The sequence below is a fragment of the Chenopodium album genome, chromosome 5 (genome assembly GCF_948465745.1).
Source record: "Chenopodium album chromosome 5, dcCheAlbu1.1, whole genome shotgun sequence".
Taxonomy (NCBI): domain Eukaryota; kingdom Viridiplantae; phylum Streptophyta; class Magnoliopsida; order Caryophyllales; family Amaranthaceae; genus Chenopodium; species Chenopodium album.
Genome location: NC_137838.1, coordinates 35,501,097 through 35,513,378, shown reverse-complemented (window position 1 = coordinate 35,513,378; position 12,282 = coordinate 35,501,097). Strand labels below are relative to the sequence as shown.

Below are 12,282 nucleotides of genomic sequence, written 5' to 3'. Positions count from 1 at the left end.
ATCAAACATGGGGTCTGATTCAGATTTTCATGGCCTCTAACCATTATTCGGAATTTCGATTTGTCGTAGCTATTGTACAAGAAATTATGTCTTTATTATCAAATAGTAAATAGTATGCTTGTAAGTCTAAGGTTTATTTCTATACCTATACGGGGCAATTGCATCAACCACTGAGTTTCAAGGCGCTTCTAAATCCCCTTTGTTATGTTAATCTTACTCCATCATTTCTGATGTTTTTTGAGTAATGAATTCTCTTTTCAGGCACTTGTAAAGTCCTTTTGAGTATTCTTGATCAAGCATTCTCACGAAGCCCTTTTAAGGTCTTCCGAGATTCTCAATTCTGGTTTGTTGCTAAGCTCGATGGTCATCAAGTTCATTTTCCTCCCACTTGTCGTTTTGGAAACGTGTTACTTTCCAAAAAGACACCACTTAGAGCAACAAACACTATGTTCTCAATTAGGTTGTGGAGGTAATGCCCATGGTCTCACTTGAATGCTTACAAAGAGACATGTATATTGTCTTTGGGTAAAAGTTCGTTGTGAAACAAACAGTTAGCTCCCACTTGAGTTATCTTACCCTTTAATGAGCCATTACGCTACCACTCAACCACCTAGCTCTTGCTAAGATGGTGAGATCCCACCGAGTCACTTAGCTCCCACTAAGCAAATGAACTCCCACTGTGGCGTAGTGTTTTAGACATATACTTGAAAAGAAATTTAGAAGATAATTCTATCCATAACTTAATATGGCGTCCTTTCTTAGCTTTGACATTTTGTTTAGTGTAGCATTAGTCCTTCGTGCAAATCTTAAGAACTTTATAGGAAGGGATGTGATCCATCATTGTTCGAGTCATTTTTAAATTGCATCGAGGTCTCCGTGAAGACACACTATGTTCTTTGTGGAGATATTTATGAATATTTTAGTTTCATAACTTTGTGATGGTCACACTTGTCTCAATCAAACATCGCTCGATCTAATCTAGACGTTTTGATATCTTGCCAAGTCGATTCTGTATTTCACAGAACTCTTGAACTAATCAAGGTCAAGTTTGTTCACATTTGCTGAATATAGCCATATTCTTTCAAATTCTTTGTGAGACGTTGAAGTAGATAAATCCTCTTTAGCTTTCGGAGTTAATTGTCTATACCAAGAACAATAGCTCTTTACTTTGTCGGTTTCAACAAGTAAGACTTGCTTGTCTAGAACGATTCTGAATCGATCAACTATCAAGAGCCTATCTAATAGAGCCTTGTTGATGTGACAATGCTAAAGATGTTCGGAACGCAAATCATGCCCATGACATTGAGCTTTTGCTAGTTTATCATATTAAGAAAATGTTTATTAATAATTAAGCATTCTTGATTCACGGTTTAGACAACCATGCCATTAAAAAAAACTTGCAACTATTGCTCATTGTTTTGAATGTAAGTCTTTCCGTGTGTAAACGGATCAATTGCTTATTATGGAACACAATAATCATTTATTGTTCCAGCCTTAGCTTAAAGGTCTTTAAACAAAGCATATGACCTTACAACTGATGTAGCACCACTTGCTTCATTCTTAGCTTGTAAGTTGATTAACTCAGCTTATCTTCAATAGTTTGAGGTCACTTTCAAAGTGGAACACTCAAGCAGTATCCGATACTTGTGAAGATAACGAATTGCTAAGTTAACTACAATAATATGAACTCATGGTTTGAAATGGAATCTTATTCCTTTTCTTCGTTCCTCGTTTCCTATATTTCTTATCATACTTTATCTCATAATCTTTTAAGAACCATTTCTTAAGGAGTCTTTGACTTTTATACTTTGTTAAGCATAATTAAGCATCTAATGCGCCGTAAAACAAAATTCCATATTTTCCTTTAATTCACGCTTGAATTACTACATCAATGAGTCCTACTCATCTATGTATTAGGCGAAAAGATATGTTGGTTGTCAATATTGACAATATGAGTTTGTAACTCAATACTTCATGTTTTATCAAAACTACCCAGTATTTTGAATACATGATGTCCAACCGTCATTTCGGACTTTGTTATAAAAGTTATTTATGAGAATTGTATTTTAGAAATGCTTTACCTTTCTTTGAGAACCATTCTCAAACATTTCCTTTACCAATCATGGAAAACAATACAGTGTGATTTGGAATTCAACAAATATAAGTGCAAAGTATAACCATTTATCAAGTAAATAACATAATAAGTTTGAAAATTAAAAGGTATTCATGCAAATTTTCAATCTTATTAAACGTCTTATCCACGCATTAAAATTGTCCCCATTTGGCGAGAATAAGTCGATTCCAAGATCCGAAGAAACAAAGAGTGGTTAAGCATGCTTTGGCTTGTCTTAACACTTAGTCTCCTAAGGTAAGCAACGCTTTGCTAATGGCTCTAAGCCACTCTTGGTCGAATAAATCGTCGCATCTAATGCTCTCTCAATAATTTATTCACTTTGCCCCGACATGTTAGGACTCCATCACTCATATCGTTGAGTACAACCAAAACCAACTTGCATATACCCGGTATGCCTTACTTCTTAGCAGAGGTAGTCATGCCTCGCTTTAGCGTAGCCCATCACTACCCTCGTTCAGCTGGTAAGTGTTGTTTTGGAATGACAAGTTTTTATTCAATATATTGGGACCTAGGGTATCTATGTTGGTTGATTTAAGTGAACTTAATTAATCATCACAACATTCAAAATCCTAAACATGCATCTAACATATAAAACATATATATATTGAAAAACATAAATATAGATGTATTTGACAACTAGCATGACCCCTTGAGATCTTCAAATCTTCAAAAGGTCTTCATTGCAACTTCATGGCTACATCTTCCAAGAACCTCCATCTTCAAGACTTGACCATAATTAAATGCAACTACTAGTATCTAAGATTAGGACTAATCTAAATATTAAGGTACAAAAATACTCAACGGTAGCAGACCGTATTTAGATTTACAAAAAATACATCACGGATCGCAGTCCGTATTTTCTATCATAATCGGGCCCCACTAGTTGCCATTTCATAAAACCTGTGAGAGAATATACATTCCATTCATCCATTCATTTGTGAATGGCCCATGCATTTTACAACGATAAACAAGTAACAATGCATAAACACGCGTGAACTAGTAACTAATCTAGGTGTTTAATCCAATTAACACGCCTAATTAAAACTAGTCAAAGATGTTTTAACCGGTTATGTAAATAAGCGTAATTAACATTTTAAGCTCCCACTCAATTCCGCATCCAACTTAATTAATCCAATTAATTAAGCCGGTAAAACCCAAAATTTGTCAAAAATAAAGTTTGCCAATGCCGCTCAAAACCCGAGGCCTAGCCTCCAAAATTTTTAATAAAAATAAACAAAACGGCCAAAAAGAAAAATTAAAACCGTGAGAAAAGTGCACCGACTACCCAAGGTTAGCACCCTTAAGCACTCACACGCACGCAAGTGATGGGCGCTAGCCTAGCAGCCTCGACCTTGCGTGCTGCGATGCTGCTGGGCGCTGCTTGGCAGCGCGCACTCGATGCACGTCTAGCTGTAGCTGCCTAGCACTGCTGCTACGCCTTGCATCGTCTCGCACGCCCCTCATGCACCAAGTCAGCACACAGCTCCTCGCGCACACCTAGCACCACATGCACCAAGCGCAGCAGCCTCGTCCTTCGGCAGCCACATGCGGGCTGTGTGAGCAGCCCAGCTGGCCGAGGGATGCACATGGCTATTGTGCCTTGGTTTGTGTGCGTGTGCCTTGGGATTAATTCCTGATTTTGTGTGACATATCTAATCAATTATAAATTAATTTTAGAATTAATTCATTGAGAAAAAAAGAAAATTTAAACAAGTCTAACTTAAAATAAAATTTTCAAGGTGCATCTAACAAAAATAATTCCCAAGAACCATTCATTAATTAAACCGTTTAACTTGGTGCACCAAAAATAATAAGAGGGAAATTACTCACTATTAAATTAATTAATTTAAATTAACCTTAAATTTTTGACAAAATAAGAGGGAGTTGGAAAAATGAACACAAGTTCAATAAAGATTCCTACTTTAATACTTGTTAATCCTTGAAAAATTATATCTTACAATATGAAGATAAACAATTTTTCTATCACAAAGTTTCAAACATTATGATTCCAATCAACTAAAATATGATTAAATCAATAAAGTTTAACAAAAATTCATAGAATCTGGTAATATAAAGTTTCAATCAATTAACATAATTAAATATTAAATCTTTAATACTTGGAAGCCTCAAAGAACAACAATTTCACACTTAATGCAATTAGTTTGCAATTATGTGAAAAAATAAAACCAAGCATTCAAGTACAAATTACTACAAAGTAACCATGCTTAAAGAGGTTTAAAATTACATATAAAATATGTATTGAACAAGTTACATAACCACCATAAATATGCAATTAATTTTCAAGGTTAGAAAGACTTAAAATTTTTCGTAAAAACGAAAAATCCCTCGAAAAGTGCATTTCTGGTCGTTTTTTGGCTAAAAACCGCACCCTGGAAAAATAAAACAATTTCCACAACACATTTTCTACCCAAAATTCACTATTTTTCAGTCGAAATCTGGGTTCGGGGCTGAATGTAGCTTAAATACGAGGTTAAAATAGATAATACGAGCTACTAATCTAATTAGCAACTTAAACCAGAAAAAAATAAGCCATAAAATCACCTTGAAAAAAAATATTATGATTTAAAAAATAAACGAGCGTGGCTCTGATACCACTGTTGGGGTTTGGTAAGTCCAACTTACCGCTGAAACGACCCCAACCCAAAGAACAACTCGCAATTATTAAAACAATAAAGCAAAAACTTAAAGCATTAACATAAAAGGGTAGAATTGTAATTTTACCTTTGACGCGTGCTTCGCCCTGAAAGATGGGCTCTTACTTGAAAGCTTTAGCCCCGCTCTTACGAAAGCCTCCAACGGTATCCACCCACAAAGGATGAACACCGACTTTTTAGGTCCGCTACCTTGGTTTCGATTTTTTTGGAAATACGGTTTGCGGTTTGGTTTGGTTTTTCAAAAATTATAAACCAAACCAAACCGTAAACCAGTAAACCGCATTTTAATATTTATATAATTTTTTAATAAATAATAATAGTTATTACATATTATAAAAAAATTTAAAAAAATAAAATAAAAATGAAAAATCTTTAGAACACTATACGGACAATATACTACTATACTCTATACTCAATCTCAAATATCAATACTTAAAATTCAATAGGTCATATAATTATAATGTAGTATGAATTATTTTTTTGGACAAATGTATTATGTTTTTTTCCACTTTTAATTTGTTATGTATTATTTTTATTATGTGTTATTGTGTTAGCACTTAGAACTTGATTAGTTGGTTGTTATTTTTATTAAAAATTTGTAGTAGAATTTAATCCCTTTGGGCTAATTATTTGAAATTTATTATAAATTTATTAATATTTGAAATTTTTTAGGAAAAAATGTCTTCTAATCATAAACAGCAAACCAAACCGCACCAAACCGCATTATTATGGTTTGGTTTGGTTTGGTTTGGATACTAATATGGTTTGGTTTGGTTTGGAAAATTGACCAAACCGTATTTTGCGGTTTGGTTTGGTTTAGACTCAAACCACACCAAAGCAGACCATGTTCACCCCTAATATTATTAGTTTATCTAGTTGTCATTGATTTCATTGCTTTTAATCATATTTTGCTTTGAGTTTCTTGAGTTTATTTCTAGTGTTGATATTATGTTTAATCTTCCTTCTCTAGGCAAAACTTTTAGATAGGGGAAGGGGGTGGAAGATATGATTTGATATTGGATGAATGATGATGGTTGGATTGAACTTATGCCATATATTAATGAAAGACATGATTTTTATTAGCTTGAGATTATTGTTGCACTCTATTTGATGTTTTCTAGTTTAAATGCATGAAAGTGATTTGAACTAGATTAGGATCATCTCTATTTTAATGATTGCATGAGAATGAGTTATTAAAGTGGAGTTATTATGGATTGTGCTTCTTTATTCTCTTGATTTGATTGTAACTAATAGGATGCATGAGAATGATCCTTATTAGTGTAGACCTCTTTCATTGATTTGCCTAGACTATTGCATGAGACTGAATTGTTTAGGTAAAATCTTGTGTTCTTTGGCATGTGTTTCATGATAATCACCATTATTCCCCTCTTTCTAATCATATTGGACACCCCCGTATCCCTAGCATCATATTCCCTTGATTTTAACCATTATTTTCGTGCTTATTTGTAGTTGTAGTATTCTTACTCAACAAAACCAACTAAAACAATCCCCTGTTCACTCTTACATTAGTGATTATTGATGTTGAATTAGCGTGCTTCCCTAGTGGTTCGACCCTTTACTTGCCACTAACTAGTTTAGTGTAGGTTTAGGTATTATAAATGATTAATTTTGTTAGGGTAGTAGCTTAACGATCTATCTAACCCGTTATCAAATTTTGGCGCCGTTACCGGGGAGGCGGCTTGTTTAGCGTCTATTATTGCTTATGTTAGAGTCATTTTACTTTCTTTTCTTTTTATTTTTTTTGTTTTACCATCCTTGTCATTGCTAATTGTTTTCTTAGCTTTGGTGAATGCTTAAGAGGTCTCAAAGAGCACCCTCACATCAAATTGACCACGAAATCAACCGACCCTTGAGACAAGTCTGTAGGCTTTACCAAGACGAGGGAAGAGGTTTTGGTGATATAGTTGATAGTGAGAGTGATACTTACTCTTCAAGTTCACCAAGCGGATCAATGGCGGGACAAGAGAATGATGTTTTGTTTCGTGAGTTCGGAAATCCGGAGGATCATGAGCTCACGGGAGAGATTTTGCTACCCATCACGGAAACCAACTTCTCAATCCATCCACAATATACTCGAATGGTCCAATCCGAGCAATTTTCCGGAAGTGCAAGTGAGGACCCTATTGAACATTTGGACCGATTCCTTGAATTGTGCGCAATGATGCAAACAAATGAAGTGAGTCAAGACAACATTCGTATGCACCTTTTCCGGCAATCTCTCACCAGACTAGCAAAGAAATGGCTAAAGCAAGTAAAGCCTAACACTCTCACAACATGGAGGGAGGTGGTAAAGGCGTTCTTGAAGCGTTTTATCTCCGAGGAGAAGACCGCCGAAATGCGAAGGAAAATTGCATCATTTGAGCAAGATGCCGATGAAAGTGTTGGTGAAGCATGGGAGAGATTCAAAGAGTTGGTACAAGCATTTCCCCACCATGAGTACAATCAAAGGTTGCTCATGCGGTTTTTCTACGAGGGATTGGAGCCCATGTCAAGAGCCAATTTGGATGCGGGGGCGGGTAGTCAGTTAATCAAGATCCCTCAAAATCAAGTTGAAGCCACAATATAAGAGGTAGCAAAGAATTATTCTTGGGGTGGGCCGAAGAAGAAATTCTCCAAAGAGAGGTGGTATTTACGAATTGGAGAAAGTTAATCAATTACAACATCAAATTGATCAACAAACAAAAGGGCTTTCCAAGTTGAACACGAGTGTGAATGCAAGTTCAAGTGGTGGAGCAAGCTCTTCTCAAGTTAACTCTTTCTCTTGTCAAAATTGTGGAGGAACGAACCATGATACATCTTATTGTTGAGGTTTAATCCCCGAACATGTAGTGGCATACAACACAAGGCAAGAGGGATTTAGAGGAAGCGGCGGTGGAGTAGGTTGGAGACAACCACCACCCGGGTTTGTACCTCAACCTCAACAATGGAACCAAAAATCTCAACCTTCCTACAACTCCAACCCTCAATATAAAAATCCACCTCCATCTTAACCCCAAAACAAAAGAGGAAGCTATCCAAGGAACAACCAATACAACAATTAAACCCAAGCATCTCAAAGAAATCATCAAGAACAAGCACCTCAAGCGGAGCTAACTCAAACTCAACTTCTCCCAGCCATGCATGCGCAAATGCAATCTTTTGGGCAACAAATGCAAGAGATAAGAGCTCACAAAAAGATGTTTGATTCACAACTAGCTCAATTGGCCGAGAGAACTCTTTTCATTTCACCATCTACTCTACCCGAACAACCACAACCCAAAACCCGATACATGCAAGGCAATCACATTGAGGTCAGGAACTTCCTATGCAGGGCCAAATGAAAGGGATAGTGAGGAAAAGAAGGGAGGAGAGGAGAGTGTGAATGAAAACAAGGGAGGGGAGAAAGAAAAGGGTGATGAGATAGAAGGAGGTTCGGAGGAGAGGAAGCTTGACAATGAGAAGACAACTTCAATTCCTAGTGACGCTAGGAATCTTGATGGACCGGTTCCTTCTCCCGGTCGGCTTGCGGAGAGGAAGTTGAATGACAAGTTTGCAAAATTTCTCAGTGTCATGAAGAATTTGCATATCAACCTCCCTTTTCTTGAAGTTGTGACACAAATGCCATCTTACTCCAAGTTCCTCAAAGATATTCTCATCAACAAGAGGAAGCTCAATGATGAGCTTATCACCCTTCCACATCAAGTGAGTGCTCTTGTCCAACATAATATGCCCAAGAAGGAAAAAGACCCAAGAAGTTTCACATTGCCGGTGAAAATTGGGAACATGGAAGCTAGGGGCACCTTAGCCGATCTTGGAGCAAGTGTAAGTTTAATCCCTCTATCCATTGCTCAAAAACTCAATATAAAGATGATCCCTACAAGGAAGACAATTAAATTGGCCGATCGGTCGGTGAGATTACCTTGTGGAGAGCTTGAGGATGTTCCAACTCAAGTGGGACACATCTATGTGCCATGTGACTTTGTAGTGATGGATATGGAGGAAGATGTTAACAATCCTTTGATTTTGGGACGTGAAGCTCTTAAAACTTTGGGGGCGGTCATTAATTGCAAGAACAACACCATCACATGTGAGGTGGCCGATGAAAAGATTGTCTTTAAGTTTTCTAAGTTGCTCAAGACCCCCATGGTTGAAAAATGCTATAGAATTGATGTTGTGAATGAGGAGCTAGATCGCTTGGGGAGGGTAGTGATGAGGCCTCAAGATTCAATGATAAAAGCTCTTACATGAAAAGAAGAGTTCCACTCTCAAGAAGCTAAAGAGTTTTTCATGGCGATGGAGGAATCCTCAAAGGAGGAAGTTGAACAACAAGTAAAGATTGAGCTTGAGTCCAAGGAGAAGTAATTGGAGGAGAGTTCTAAGCTCCTCCAAAAGTAGAACTCAAGCCCCTTCCCCCTTCTTTGAAATATGTTTTTCTTGATAAGGAGGGAAAATACCCTATTATTGTCAATGCTACCCTAGATGGTCTTAATTTGGAAAAACTTCTTGATGTTTTAAGAAAATATAGGGATGTGATAGGGTATAGCATTGACGATATCAAAGGTATTATCCCTTCTTTATGCATGCATCGTATTCATCTTGAAGATGATCATTCCACCTCCATTGAACCTCAAAGAAGGTTGAACCCCAACCTTCAAGAGGTTGTGAAGAAAGAAATTTTGAAACTACGTGAGGCGGGCATCATCTATGTTATCTCCGATAGCAAATGGGTTAGCCCGGTTCATGTAGTTCCAAAGAAGGGTGGAATGACCGTAATCAAGGATGAAAAGGGATAGGAAATATCCACTCGGACGGTGACCGGGTGGAGAATGTGCATTGATTATAGGAGATTGAACAAAAACACCAAGAAAGATCATTTTCCTCTCCCTTTCATGGACCAAATGCTTGAAAGGCTTTCTAACCATGCTTTCTTTTTTGTTTCTTTGATGGGTATTCCGGATTTTTCCAAATCCCTATCCATCCAAGGGATCAAGAGAAAACTACTTTCACATGTCCATATGGGACATTTGCATACCGAAGAATGCCATTCGGATTATGCAATGCTCCCTTTACTTTTTATTGATCCATGACTTCCATTTTGTCTGAGATGCTTGAAAAAGAAATTTAAGTTTTCATGGATGATTTTAGTGTTGGTGGCTTGTCTTTTAACACTTGTCTTTTAACCTTGAAAAAGTTTTAAAAAGGTGTCAAGAGACGAGTTTGGTTTTAAATTGGGAAAAGTGCCATTTGATGGTCGAGTAGGGCATTGTCCTCGGCCATAAGGTTTCAAAAAATGGCATTGAGGTTGATCCGGCCAAGGTTTCGGTGATTGAAAAGTTGCCCCCTCTTACTTCCATCACGGGGGTACAGTCTTTTCTTGGGCATTCCGGTTTTTACCGGAGGTTTATCAAAGATTTTTCTTCAATCGCCAAACCTTTGACCGAATTACTCAAAAAAGAGGTTGTTTTTAGCTTCAATGAGGCTTGCCTTGAGGCGTTTCGTAAGCTCAAGGAAACTCTCATTTCTTCTCCCATTGTGCAAGCTCCGGATTGGAGCTTGCCTTTTGAGCTAATGTGCGATGCTAGTGACTTTGCAGTAGGTGCCGTTCTTGGTCAAATGAAACAAGGAAAATCATGTGTCATCTACTATGTAAGTAGGACTCTAGAGGAGGCTCAAAAGAATTATACAACAACGGAGAAAGAGATGTTAGCGGTAGTGTTTGCATTCGATAAGTTTCGGTCCTATCTTATATGCTCAAAGGTTATTGTGTACATGGATCACATCGCGGTGTGGTATCTCATTACCAAGAAAGAAGCAAAGCCTCGCTTGATCCGTTGGGTTCTCTCTCTCCAAAACTTTCACATGGAAATGAGGGACAAAAAGGTAGCGGAGAACTATGTAGCGGATCATTTGTCTAGGCTACCTTTTGAGAACAAGGAGGATATACCGATTAATGATGAGATAGGATTCGAGGCTCTCATTGTTTTGGTGTCAAATTCTACCCCTTGGTACGCGGATATAGCTACCTATCTTGCGTTTGGAGTCGTTCCCCCGGAGTATTCTTCTCAACAAAAGAAGAAGTTTTTCAAGGAAGTGAGAAGGTACTTTTGGAATGACCCATACCTATTCAAGCAATGTGGAGATGGCCTTCATCGGAAGTGTATTCCAGATCATGAAATTCAAGGAGTTCTTGAGCATTGCTACTCACTACCATTTGGAGGACATGGTGGTGTTGACAAAACAGTGGCAAAATCCTCTCAATCTTTATTGTGGTGGCCGACAATGCATAGAGACGCCCACCAATTCGTTGGGCAATGTGATAGATGTCAAAGGAGCGGAGGCATTACCAAGAGGGACGAAATTCCATAACAAAGTGTTTTAGAAGTTGAACCCTTCGATGTTTGGGGGGTGGATTTTATGGGGCCTTTCGTCTCTTCTTGTGGGAATCTATATATTTTGGTAGCGGTCGATTATGTGACGAAATCGATTAAAGTCATACCCTCACCTACCAATGATAACAAGGTTATGCTTAAGCTTCTAAAGAAGATCATTTTCCCTAGGTTTGGAGTTCCGAGGGTGCTAAGTAGTGATAGAGGCTCCCATTTTGCCAAAAAGCAATTTGAAGCTCTTCTCAAGAGGTATGGCGTTCATCAAAAAATTGGATTAACTTACCACCCTCTAACTCAAGGACAAGTGGAGGTCTCGAATCGTGAAATCAAAAATCTTCTTGAAAGGATGGTGAACAAATCAAGGAAAGATTATTCTCTCAAACTTGATGACACACCATGGGCTCTTAGGACGGCGTACAAGGCTGCACGACGACCCTCTATAGGTTGGGCTATGGAAAGGCTTGTCACTTGCCGGTTGAGTTAGAATACAAGGCTTGGTGGGCCATAAAAGAGCTCAATATGGATTTATCGTTAGCCGGTGAGAAGAGATTGCTTAAGCTCAATGAAATTGAAGAGCTTAGAGATGATGCTTATGAGAGCTCAAGGTTATATAAGGAGAAAACCAAAAAGTGGCATGACCAACATATTCGAAACAAGAACTTTAAGGTTGGAGACAAGGTTTTGCTTTTCAACTCAAGGCTTCGTTTGTTTCCGGGTAAACTCAAATCAAAGTGGTCGGGTCCTTTTGTGATATCAAAGACTACTCCTTATGGCTCCTTTGAGTTAGATGCGGATGGTAACAAGTTGGAGAAATGCTCTCATTTGAACATTTGGACCGATTCCTTGAATTTTCCGGAAGTGCAAATATGGACCCTATTGAACATTTGGACCGATTCCTTGAATTGTGCGCAATGATGCAAACAAATGAAGTGAGTCAAGACAACATTCGTATGCACCTTTTCCGGCAATCTCTCACCGGACTAGCAAAGAAATGGCTAAAGCAAGTAAAGCCTAACACTCTCACAACATGGAGGGAGGTGGTAAAGGCGTTCTTGAAGCATTTTATCTCCGAGGAGAAGACCGCCGA

At 37.9% G+C, this 12,282-nt stretch overlaps 1 non-coding gene across 1 annotated transcript; it reads right to left on the bottom strand.

Moving 5' to 3' along the window:
- Positions 1–7,165: 7,165 nt before the first annotated feature.
- On the bottom strand, positions 7,166–7,268 carry LOC145633498 (small nucleolar RNA R71). Its single transcript, XR_014112821.1, has one exon. It is a non-coding gene; the product is annotated as a small nucleolar RNA R71 (small nucleolar RNA).
- Between the last annotated feature and the right edge of the window lie 5,014 nt (positions 7,269–12,282).